The sequence below is a fragment of the Seriola aureovittata genome, chromosome 19, assembly GCF_021018895.1.
Source record: "Seriola aureovittata isolate HTS-2021-v1 ecotype China chromosome 19, ASM2101889v1, whole genome shotgun sequence".
Classification (NCBI taxonomy): Eukaryota; Metazoa; Chordata; class Actinopteri; order Carangiformes; family Carangidae; genus Seriola; species Seriola aureovittata.
This window is the reverse complement of record NC_079382.1, coordinates 1,609,394-1,622,806: the sequence shown is the minus strand read 5'-3', so window position 1 is coordinate 1,622,806 and position 13,413 is coordinate 1,609,394.

The window sequence follows — 13,413 nt, the reverse complement described above, 5'->3', positions numbered from 1 at the left end:
GTTTATATGTTAAGACTCCATTTGGAAATTAAGTTTAACACCATCTTCGGGTAAAATAAAGTTTTGAAATACAGCATATTTATGACTTAAAATAAGCACTAGATGAAGCTGCTATCCTACACAGCTGAAGAGCTTTACACCGTTTAATTATTTTCACAATGCAGTTCAACTTTTCAGCCACCAGATGGAGATAGTTCTTCATATTACATCTGTATTAAAAGAATAAAAGAGATTTCTCACTGATTTTCAAGCCATTTCTTTTATGGTTTGGAGGTTTAGGACACACATTTAATGCTGTCAGACCTTAATGTGCTTCTGAAATAGTTTTTCTCTTCACCACTGAGCGACATGGACCTGAAACACCAGTTTTACCGATTCATTCTGTTCGGCAAATGTGAGCAACTGCACACACACCTACAGCTTCCATATTTGTTGTGCAATAACATGATATTGTTGTTTTTGTATGAAATATTGTGAAATCTAAACATTAGTTGTGACATTTTCAACTAAAACATTTAGACGTTCAATGTTCATTCTTGAGCTTGGAAGCAACAGTTGAAAAAAGAATCTCACCTCTCTCGCTTTTCTGGTTCTTTTGATCATAATCACATGAGCTTTTCCTATTTTTTCTTCACAACCACGCCATTTGCTGATGACGCTTCAGAACAGCTACTTAACAGGAAGTGAGATTGTTTCGTAAACAGTCAAAATGTTGATACCACTTTACTTGGAAGCACTAACATGATTAAATACAGTAGTAGCATACCAATGTGGAGCCAGTGATGTGGTTTTTATTTCAGGCTATTTCAAGCTGCTGATTTGATCCAAAAGGGTATTTTACTAAATTTAATAGTGGATAAATCTTTAATTTCTAACAGTAAATGTGCCCAGGGGTCAGGGAAGACTGTGATGAAATACACCACAGACCCCAGAATCAGCATGAGTGGTACGGAAATGAAATCAGCTGAGGAGATAAGAAGAAAGAGACGTGGATGGGAATAAATCCTTTTTCACGCATGGAGACTTTAAAAATGAAGTGTTTCTAAGTTCCACATTTTGTGCAGAAAAAAAAGAAAAGATCACTATTAAAGAAAAATAGAAAGTGGAAACAGTTGAGAGGAGAAGGATTTTTTAAATTTAAGATAAGCGCCTAATAGTGGAAGGAGAGAGAGAGGGAGATTTGATTTTAGGCAGAAGTGAAGCATTTCTTGAAGTGTTTCCGCCTCGTAGGTTGATTTCATGAGTCTGCATTTATCTGTGAAGGATGTGCGCAGGGACACTGTTTACTAAGTTAGAGGTTATTTAAGCAATCATCTTAAATAGAGTTCATCATGTTGAGATTCATCTAATCAGGATGGGAAATAAACATCAGATATTTAGCAGATTTCAGGTATTAATGAGTCTACTTTAAAAGGGAAATTTAGCACAAAACAAATTCCAGTTAGAATAGGTCAAAGCCATTTCCACCTTCAGAGATTTCATGTCAATTTGAATTTGTCAGGTATTTTCATCCAATCTTCACCAAATTTGTTCCACAAAATATAATTTTTTCAAATACCCTCATAGACATTTCATATTCATATTCATATTGATTTTCCATGAATTCAACAACCCAGTTGAAAATGATCCTCTGAGTTTTTAAACATACTAATAAATAGATACTAATTTAATAGTCTGATGAACCTTGAACTTTCTCCCTGCAGCTAATTTTGAAACGTTGGTAGATTTTCTATAAAATTTGGATATTTTTTCCATTCATCACAACAATTTTGGGAAATGTTTGTATGTGTTTAAAATCAGTTGTGATTCCCTACAATCAGGGAGTGCAGAGAGGTGGATTAACACAATGTTAGTCCTCAAATCCCCAGAATAAAGTAAAAACACAAGAGATGATCTGTTTCTATAATTACAGCTACAGCCATAACGTCATGTGGTATATTTCACATAAAGTGCTAAAATTGTTGAACACATTAATGTGACCTGAAGGTCAATTTCACAGCTCCCAGTTGAAACTCATATGAAGAAAAAAATGACTTTTCCGTAAGCTTTTGAGGGGTTTTAGCTTTAAATCCTGACAATGTAAGTGTTCAGTGAGAAACTGCAGGTGGGAAATGTAAATGAGTGGAGTGCATTGTGTGTGTGTGTGTGTGTGTGTGTGTGTGTGTGTGAGTGTCCCAGAATGCCATGAGTCACACACAATCTTTGCCTATCTGCAGGAAACATGCATTTCGCCCGCCTGCATGCAGGCGGCAAGTTTCTCGTGTGCTGCTGGATTAAACTAAGCCGAGCTGCATTTTCAGTGTCGCGAGCCTGAAACACATGGATGTGGGAAATTACACTGACAGACAGAGAGAGGAGAGAGCAGTGTTAATGCTCTACCTGCTGACCTTTCTTTAATCCACTCAGACATCAAAGTCTTCATAGCCTACGCGCACGTACTCTCTACTACAGCCTTCACTCTTCTGGTTTCAGTCTTTCCACCAGATGTTGAACCTGCGGCAGGGATTTGCTCCCAAGAGCATTAGTAAGGTCCGACATTGATGTTGGGCGATAAGGTCTGGCCCTCAGTCGACGTTCCATTTCATCCCAAATTGTTCCTTGGTTGAGGTCAGGGCTCTGTGCAAAACAGTCAAGTTCTCCCACACCAAGCTGGGAAAACAGCTTCTTTATTAACCCGGTTTTGCCTACAGGGACAATGTCATGTTGCGATCAGGAAATGGCTTTGCCCAAGTGTTGACACAAAAATGGAGGCACACTATTGTCTAAAATAAACAGGCTTTCAGCAAGGCAAGCCTGATGAATGGGCACCAATAGCACTATGCAGAATTAGCAATTAGCTGTTTCTTTTGCAGTGTACCCATGACTGTATACACAATTATCACTGAGTTACTGTGATACTGAAGAAAACTTTTCAGGCAAGTTATGGGATCATAAGAGGAGTCTTTTATTTTTATTTTTCTAAACTGATTTATTCACATTCATTGGTGATACATTGGTAACTAACTTCCTGTTGCACTCGTCTCTGTCACCTGATGCCGTTTCAAGTCTGTGATGATCTATGGAGAAAATACATTTTAATGTGGTTTGTACTGCATGTTATACGTCTGTGTTATTCAATTATAAGATGGTACAGTCTTTCTATTGTGTCTGTTGGCAAAACGACGACAAAATCAAATTTCCCGAAGGCAGAGAAATAAAGACTGACTCATCTCTTATCTTTTTATCTCTTATGGAACATTTTGTTTTATAATTTTGATTAAAAAGGACAAAGAAGAGTATTTTACTGCAGGTATGATCTCACGTCAGCAGTTTGGCTTCAGAAGAAATTCTTATTCCATGATCACTTCCCTGAGGATCATTTACTGTATTTTCTCTTGCAAGAAATGTGCCGCATTATTCACCGCAATCTCAAAACTTGCTTCATCATAAAGGTTGCATTGTTTCCAGTCATCATACACAAATACCAACTTTTCTCTGAAAGTGGTTTCTTCCCGGGAGCTGGTGGTGGTGATAGTCGCATGAGAAGAGCTTCATTGAGCAGCGCTACATCTTCAGGGCAGAATGGAAGCTCTAGTGACTCTGTATAGGAAAGTATCAAGACGGGTCGAGGCTAGCTGGTTAGCATGCTAAATTCAGTAGAATAAAAGAGTTAAAAGTTAGAGAAAAGTTAGAGATAAGAGTTGGTATTGCTTTCCAACTCTGGAGACAGCTGCTGGTGAGTAAAGGAATGAGGTTTGATACTGAACTCACGTTTCTTCTAGACTGGTGAGTAAACAGCTGTTGGCTAACACTGGCACATTTACAGAAAGCTTAATTAATGTGCACTGTCCTTTTCAAATAAATAAATAAATGAAATTAAATCTTAGCTATGTAGCAATAGCAAAACTTACAAAAATCTCTTTTAATGGCTGTTTATTTTGTGGCTTTTTCACTTTTCACCACCAACAAAAACTTGTTGGAAACTGAATTATTGTGCAAATAAACTGCTCATGACCTCGGGGCCAAAATGCACAAACAGAGCTAAACTAAACCAACATTTACACAAGAAAACAGTTCACCTCTTTGATCAGTCACACTAAGACTGTGTGTGTGATGCTCAGGATTTTAAAATCGAAAAGAGAGGCAATGAATGTTACAGTGGTATATCACGAGCTCTCTGAACTCTCAGTCTGACACTAAAAGTTTAAGCACAGTTCAGACTTCATCAGACCTCTGGGTATTTCGCTCTGACTGCTTCCTTTGTTTTATTAAAATTCTTCTGTGTGTGCTGCTGCCTGATAAAAATCACCTCAAGCAAAGTCCTCACTATAAAAACACACAGATCCGTCCCTACAGAGATGAAAAAAAAAACACATGTAATGCAAAAAATATTAAAGTAATGTATTTCTTCTCACGTCAGTCTGTTTTACATTTGTGACATTAATCTTTCATCATGTTACTGTGCGGCAGCATGATGCACGGATGACGGTAGAGTTGTGTTTGATGTGGACACGTATGTGTTGAACGAGAAGATTAACTCATGTATCACACACACTCACCTCCTGTCAGATTCGTGTTTCTGTCTGACAGCTGCTGCGCTCCGGAGGAAATCCATATCACACCAGGGAGGAGTGTGTGCTCTCCTATCTCTGTGAGGACCAGATTGAAACTGAAAGTGGAGGATGTGACATGTTTGGCAGCCTTGTCTGTTTCGCCTGTGAAAAAAAGCGCAGGAAGGGTTTGTGATGGACGGCAGACGGCTGCGTTCACACTGTGAGTGCTGCACTGCTTAGGGGACGCTAGCACTTAGATTTTGTTTAGAGAATGATTGTTGTTTCAGGTAAATGTTAAAAAAGTCCACACAATCAAAACACCATTTCCCCCTAACTTAACAAAATCCTAACAAACTTTAACCCTGCTTGATTTGCTATGAGCTGATACTGTCCTGAAAACAAATGTAACTCATTGAAATTTAACATTTTGCTGATCTATGTTGCAACTTGCTAGCTTACTGACTGCTGTTCTGGCTCCGTGTTTTAAATATGTATTTTAATTTCCATTACTTTAGCTTTAGCAGCACTGATATTGTTTGTCTTCCCTCTGTAACTCTACCTCATGTCTGTCTTGCTTTTGACCATTATCGCTTTTGATTCATTTGTCAAAGCACTTTGTAAACTGTTTTGAAAAAGGTGCTAAGTAAATAAATGTATATTTATTCTCTGCTCTGCCGTTTTTCTCCTGCCTGATGTAGTTTATTTTGGTCTAAAGCTACTACATATGAACTCTTATCTAAACCAATTCTAATTTATTTTATGCAGTTAGTCCTGAGGGGAATATGAATGTCTGAGTTAAACCTCATGACCATGACCTCATGGGAACATCAAAGTGATCAAGATCCTCTGGGGACCTTGAACACTTGTCAAGTAAAGATATTTCTGTCGGGACCAATCGAAGCAGTTGTGTTTCCAAGCGGTCCTGAGCTAGATAAAAGGTCATGGGCCTGTTTGGGCTCTGATCCCGGTAGCGTTAGGTTTATCTGGGATAGGGTCTTTGTTCTGTTTGTGTGTAAGTCTATAGCTCCGTGTGGGGGTTCCTGTCGTTACTGATGCTTTGTGTAATGGTGTTGGCTGTACTGAGCTCCTCACAGCTCAGCACACAGCCGATGATGTGTGTCAGGACCAGCGAAGAAGAGATGAAGAAATCTGTTGGATGCTGCTGCCTGTGATGAACACAACCGTGGACAAAGACACACACAGAAAATGAGTTTTACTACACAACACACAAGCAAATGTATGAGCAAGAAGACCATGCTGTCCAGAAACTGACTGTTTGTTTTTTTTCATAAGAAATCAGAATTTATTCTTTGAAACGATGGTGATTGGATCGGACAGCTGACTGCAGTAGTAATTTCTGCCTGTCAGACTCTCGGTACAGTACAGTCCGACATGCTGCTCTGTCGTGATCACTCCCACTGTGCCCATCTTCCCACTTGGGTGTCAGACACTTTAGCTGCGTCCTATTTCAGGAGCCGCCTCCTTTAAAGTCCACATATACAGACCGAATCCGTCATCACGAGTTTACAAGGCTGTATTCCAAAAGCTCTTGCAAAGAAGATGTGTTTTCAGGGATTTGTGTGACGCATCAATGGAAAGAAGCGGCTTATGAATTGTGATGGCGCTTTTGACAGCCTCTAACATTAACCAGTCCTGTTCAGTCAGTCCCCTCCTTAGCTGCTCATCCCAGGACTCTGAGAACAATCAGGTGTGATGACAGTAATTCTGCTCAAGTGATTTAATGGTTTAGAGGATATCACTCCCACTATGAGTGGCCGTTTTGCATTTAAATGAAAAAAAAAAAAAAAAAAAAAAAAAAAACGAACATTAAATTGCTGAGTTTAAGTCTTTGATTCTTTTTGTCCTCCCAAAAGATGAGAGAAAAAAAATACAGAATCATATAAAGTTCTCACATAGAAATGTAATATATGACCTATATGTGATGTTGCCATATATTTGAACTATAATAAGATATATTATTGTTATCACATATACAGTGGGTACAGAAAGTATTCAGACCCCTTTAAATTTTTCACTCTTTGTTTCATTGCAGCCATTTGCTAAAATCAAAAAAGTTCCTTTTATTTCTCATTAATGTCACTCAGCACCCCATCTTGACAGAAAAAAACAGAAATGTGGAAATTTTTGCAAATTTATTAAAAAAGAAAAACTGAAAAATCACATGTCATAAGTATTCAGACGCTTTGCTCAGTATTGAGTGGGAGCAGCCTTTTGAGCTAGTACAGCCATGAGTCTTCTTGGGAATGATGCAACAAGTTTTTCACACGTCAGGCCGGATGGTGAACGTTGGTGAACAGCCATTTTCAGGTCTCTCCAGAGATGCTCAATTGGGTTTAGGTCAGGGCTCTGGCTGGGCCAGTCAAGAATGGTCACAGAGTTGTTCCGAAGCCACTCCTTCGTTATTTTAGCTGTGTGCATAGGGTCATTGTCTTGTTGGAAGGTGAACCTTCGGCCCAGTCTGAGGTCCTGAGCACTCTGGAAGAGGTTTTCCTCCAGGATATCTCTGTACTTGGCCGCATTCATCTTTCCTCCAATTGCAACCAGTCGTCCGTCCCTGCAGCTGAAAAACACCCCCATAGCATGATGCTGCCACCACCATGTTTCACTGTTGGGATTGTATTGGGCAGGTGATGAGCAGTGCCTGGTTTTCTCCACACATACCGCTTAGAATTGACACCAAAAAGTTCAATCTTGGTCTCATCAGACCAAAGAATCTTATTTCTCATAGTCTGGGAGTCCTTCATGTGTTTTTTGGCAAACTCTATGCGGGCTTTCATATGTCTTGCACTGAGGAGAGGCTTCCTTCAGGCCACTCCGCCATAAAGCCCCGACTGGTGGAGGGCTGCAGTGATAGTTGACTTTGTGGAACTTTCTCCCATCTCCCTACTGCATCTCTGGAGCTCAGCCACAGTGATCTTTGGGTTCTTCTTTACCTCTCTCACCAAGGCTCTTCTCCCACGATTGCTCAGTTTGGCTGGACGGCCAGGTCTAAGAAGAGTTCTGGTCGTCCCAAACTTCTTCCATTTAAGGATTATGGAGGCCATCGGCTCTTAGGAACCTTGAGTGCTGCAGAAATTCTTTTGTAACCTTGGCCAGATCTGTGCCTTGCCACAATTCTGTCTCTGAGCTCCTTGGGCAGTTCCTTCAACCTCATGATTCTCATTTGCTCTGACATGCACTGTGAGCTGTAAGGTCTTATATAGACAGGTGTGTGCCTTTCCTAATCAAGTCCAATCAGTTTAATTAAACACAGCTGGACTCCAGTGAAGGAGTAAAACCATCTCAAGGAGGATCAGAAGAAATGGACATCATGTGAGTTAAATATGAGTGTCACAGCAAAGGGTCTGAATACTTATGACCATGTGATATTTTCATTTGATTTTTCTGTCAAGATGGGGTGCTGAGTGACATTAATGAGGAATAAAATGAACTTTTTTGATTTTAGCAAATGGCTGCAATGAAACAAAGAGTGAAAAATTTAAAGGGGTCTGAATACTTTCCGTACCCACTGTATATACATGCTCTGGATTTATGAAGATATAAGTTTATAGCATATATTAAAGATCAAAAGTAAAATTTGTACTATATTAAGAAATATCTATATGAAGAATTTTTAAATAGAATACATATGCTCTCAACCTGTTGTGAGCATATTTACTCTGTGTAAAAAATTATGTTAACATATATTTTATTTATTTTTTTATTTATTAAAACTACAAACATGTAAAAAAAATTTAATGTTTATACATGTTTTACTTGTTGGGGAAAAGTGGTCTCATATACTTGTACACATATACTGACAGGCTTTGGGATGGATATATATTTATGTGACATACAGTATGTCTACAATGTAAGCATATATACATAAACGTGTATATTTGTGTCAATATATGAAATTGCTCCAATTTCTAATCGGTTTCATACATCATTTTTTTAAACTAAAAACATATATTTCATATATGGAAATTCAATATTAGTACATATATTACTTGCGCATGGGTTTAAAGACATTTTTTCTACATTCATGTTCAGTGTTTCCTAAAGTTAAGTCTAAAGTTCAGATTTAATGGCTCCTGAGTGTTTGATTTATACAATCTGAAGCTCATTGTCTCTGCCTCGCTTACTGGAACAAACTGTGGGGGAGAGTCGAGTAAGCTAAATGACTACATCTTCATGCTGGAGGTGCTAGCTATGTGAAATCACTCAGTGTGAACGGTGCTGCTGCAGCAGCAGCTCGCTGCCTGGGAAACATTACAGCTGAGGCACCTTAACTTTGACTTTGAATGCCAAATCAATACTTTACTTCACTGCACCTGCTGGAGGTTTGGGAGGATACCATCTCTATTATATTCTAACACTTTATGAATTGGCCCATGAATTCATTATTTGAACCAGGAGCTTTACTTCTTTTCATTTATTTTTGGTCTTTAGTATCCTATTTGCTTGTCATACATCATCCCTTGTATGTTTGACTGTCTTTTCTTAGCAGTCTCATTTTCTACCTCTGTTTGTCACTTAATGCTTTCTACCTGTGCTAGTGGAGGCTAATGCTAATGTCTATAAACGCTCACGTTTGTGGTTTTGAGTGAAATGTCCTGGCAACTATCTGATGGAATCCCATGAAATTTTGTTACAGACATTCATGTCCCCCTCAGGATGAATTATGGTGAGCCCCTTCCTGTGTGAGTAACCTGCAAACTCCATGTGGAGAGACAGAGGTAGCAGCAGCAGTGACGCAGCTGCCATGCACACATAACACAGGCAGTATGTTCCAGGTGTTATTCTGGCTATGACTTTTTATGCCTTACTATACTATGGCTTATGACTCATATATGATATATATGTCCCTATATCAAAAGTGACCATGTGTCACCTATTAGAAGATATAGTATTATCACATATATACATCCTCTGGATACATGAAGATATACCTTTATAACATATATGAAATGCACATAGTAAAATGCAACTTTATTGAAACAACATACTATGTTTGTATATGATTTTCTTAATAATTTCCTCTTAAATTTAAACATGTATTATCTTTTATATTCAAATGTATATAATATGAACATATACTGACAAGCTTTGGGATGGATATATATTTATATAACATATTTCTATAATATAAACAGACGTACAAAACATACATGGTTATATTAGCTAGATATATATATGTCAATATGTTATATTATTCCAATTTATAACAGGTATAACATTTGTACATATATTTCATTTATGCAAATGCAATGCATGCGCATATATTACATTTGCATATGGGAATTTAAATGATCTTAAATGTTAATAAACCGTTTGGTTGATGGCATTCAAAAGTCAATCTTTTTGTTTTGGAGGGGCAGTTGCATCCCTACCAATGTTGACACCAAACCTACACCCTTGTGGAGACCCTACAACTCGCTTTTCATTAAATTCACAATTATTCACATATCACGCTGAGAACAGCATCGGCTACATCTTCTGTAGCAGCCAAAACAAACAGTGCCCAGGGTCTTTCTTTTTTTTACTGTTGCAGTGTGACGATTTAAATTATGTTTGAAGTCAGACATTTCTCTGCTTCATGTTCGGGGGTTTTCTCTTTTTTTTTTTTTTTTTACCTTCCAGCACTTTATCCTATAAAAAAAAACATCAAGTTAGAGCACGCAGCCTCTCGACATTATATTGTGTCCTTTGAAAGTTACATGAAAATCCCAAATAAAAAAACACACACAAATCTGTTTGGGATAGAGCTATCTCATACTAAATAGGTTCCCCTGCTTATTTCCTGACTTTTCATTCAATGAATGTGTGTCTCCCATCCTTATAAATAATATTTGATTGAAATCCATTGAGAAGAAGCAACGCCCCCACACCCCACACTTTAATAAGCTGGTTTACAGGACAAGGAAGCACCAAGCCAAAAAACTAATCCCAAAATGAGTCTGAAAGCCTCTGCAGACATGAAATCATTGCTTGTTCTGCTGATGAACGAAATGGAGGCTGTTTCTGTCTGAGTCTGAGCCAAGTTCAATTACATTGAAAAGATAAAAGCAGTGTGTCAAATGTGTCCTCCCCCCTCTCTATTTTACTTCTCTATACCTGTTTTCTTTTTTCTCTTTCTCTTCTTTTTTTCTTCTTTCTCATTCAATCTCTTCTTCCTCTTCAACCCAATGAGTTCTCTCACTTCTTTCTCTGCAAGTGGCTCGTTATCAGCAGTCAGACAACCTGCAAATTGTACCATTATGTGCAGGTGTGTGTGTGTGTGTGTGTGTGTGTGTGTGTGTGTGTGCTGCAGTCACACTGAAGCATTTGAAGGACAGTTTTCAGATGGATTTTCCAGCAGTAAAGTGCTGAGTGGGCACAGACAATTTTCTCCTTATTTCTCCCTTGTCTTACATCCCTTCTCCTCTTCGTCCTCATCCTCCTCCAGCAGCATCAGACCTCCTTTAAAACGTTACCTGAGAGTGTGAAGATACAGCAGTTCCCCTGAGCAAGGCATTAACCCCCACTGACCCAACAGAGATGCTGCACTTTGTATTAATATATGCTGAGAGAATCAGAAGCAGCACTACCAACTCACAGACAGGAATGACTGAAAATCGGTGATGTAGTCGACCGTACATTCCTATTTTCTTTTTATGTAAAATATCAAAGAATACATTACAACTTTCATTACCTGATTATTAGCATTATTATCTCTTTCCAGAGTAAAAAGTGACTAAAGTCTATAAGTTATATTTAGCTTAAAATGTTAGCCATGTTGTTAGTCATTTTAGCAAGCAAACTCAAGACCTACCTTTTCTAATTTTATTTTATTTATGTGTCTATTTATTTACACATTTTAGTTTTACTGGTATGTCCTTTTACTCTATGTTTATTTTCTGGATTATTTTCCTTTTATCACTCTATCTTTATTTTGCTTTTAATACCCTACCGTTTATCAGTGGTTTTACTCACTTCAATACATTTCCTCTGTCTGTTTATTATTTTATCTTTATCTTCATTTTCCTGTCTTCTGTGTTTCCTCAATGCAAATGTCTGAGATTCAGGATAGCAGTTCCTCAGTTTCTGGGCTGCTTTTATTCTGTAAAGCATTTTATGTTACACTGTTTATATGAAAAGTATTAAATAGATAAAGTCTGATTGCTTGCTTGCTTGCTTGCTTGCTTGATTGATTGATTGATTGATTGATTGATTGATTGATTGATTGATTGATTGATTGATGTGTCTATTTTCATGAGAAGTCACAATGAAGCAAAAACAGACATGAGTGTTTAAATGGAGGTTGTGCAGTGTTGGAAGTACATGAGTACAGGTGTGTGAGTATTGCAGACACTATTGAACCAACTTAACTCAAGGCAGAGAGAGCAGCTGAGCTAACTGTAAAAAGATTAGAGTGTTTGTGTCAGAGGAAAAGCTTTGACATATTGTCAATAGGTTGATAAATTATTGTACAATATCCTGGATTTCATGCAATAACCATGTTTTTACTCCCACAAAACTGAGCCTACAGTATGGTCGAGTTTAGAGAACTAAGGCTTGGTAAAGTTTAGGAAATTATCATAGTGATGTACAGTCTGGCACAGAAGTCCGACATGCTACAGTCTTTACCTTCCACCCACAAAAACATAATGTCCTTTTTGTCCTTTTGCTACTTAATGGACAAACGATGTCAGCTTTGGCGCTAAAACCTGGCAACATAAATCATCCGCAATAAATATAGTGCTCAGAGATACTGAGTTGGGTGTTCAGAGTGTCCATGTGTTTAATCACTTTATAGACCTTTTAGTGCCAGTTGTCATATTAAATAAGTCTCATTCAATCAGGGAAAAAAGCAAATGTTGGTCAACTCTTAAAGCATAATTGGCACATGTAGATACTTCTATGACAGAGATTGCCTTTCAGGAGTTGTTGCACCTACAACAGATGAAACTGAATGAACCGGGCTTATGAATCCAACATAATCAATTAAATTAATGACAACAAGTCAAGACTGGATAATAGACACATTACTGAAGAATTGTATGCGTAATCTTTGTTTCAAGCCAACAATAGGGTTGTAGTTGAAGTCAAACCCTAACCCTAACCCTCCTTAACAAAAGGAAAAGGAGAAAATGTCGTCCTACAATTCTACAATGCTACGTAGCCAGCGTTAGCATTATCAGATTTTTAGTTACTATTGTCTTGTCAAGAGCAACAGGTATCGTTTGAATCGTCTGACTGGCACTTCCTCTTCAGGACAGACTGGATGCTACAGTGACTCGGTATCAGAATGTGATGAAATGGGCTAGGTGGTTAGCATGCTAACTTCAATGTACGAAAAGAAGTGATAGAAATAGGAGCAAAGCAACAGTTAACATTAGCATTGCTTTTCACCACAGGTTTTGGTGAGTAAAGGAATGAAGTTTTATGCTGAACTCGCAACATTTTTTCTAGAATGGTAGGTGAACTGCAGTAAATGCTAACGTTAGCTATGTAGCAATAACAAAACTTGCAAGTACCTAGGAGTAAAGTCTTTATCAGAGCAAACAGGAGAGTAGTGTCGAGATGATGAAACATTCAGCTTCACTGAGTGAGAATGATTCCTCTCCTTTATACCTGAAATACATGGACACACACGACGCACACACACACACACACACACACACACACACACACAAGCTTCTGCCTATACACACATAATGACCCATATCATAAATACAATAATCTAAAGATGTCCTCAGGCCTCCACAGCCAATCTTTCTGTGCAGTGAACCTCTTCCATCAGTACTATCTGCTGATGGACACGTCGTCGTTGTCATCATCATCATCATCATCATCATCATCATCATCATCATCATCATCCTTATTGAAATACCTTTAT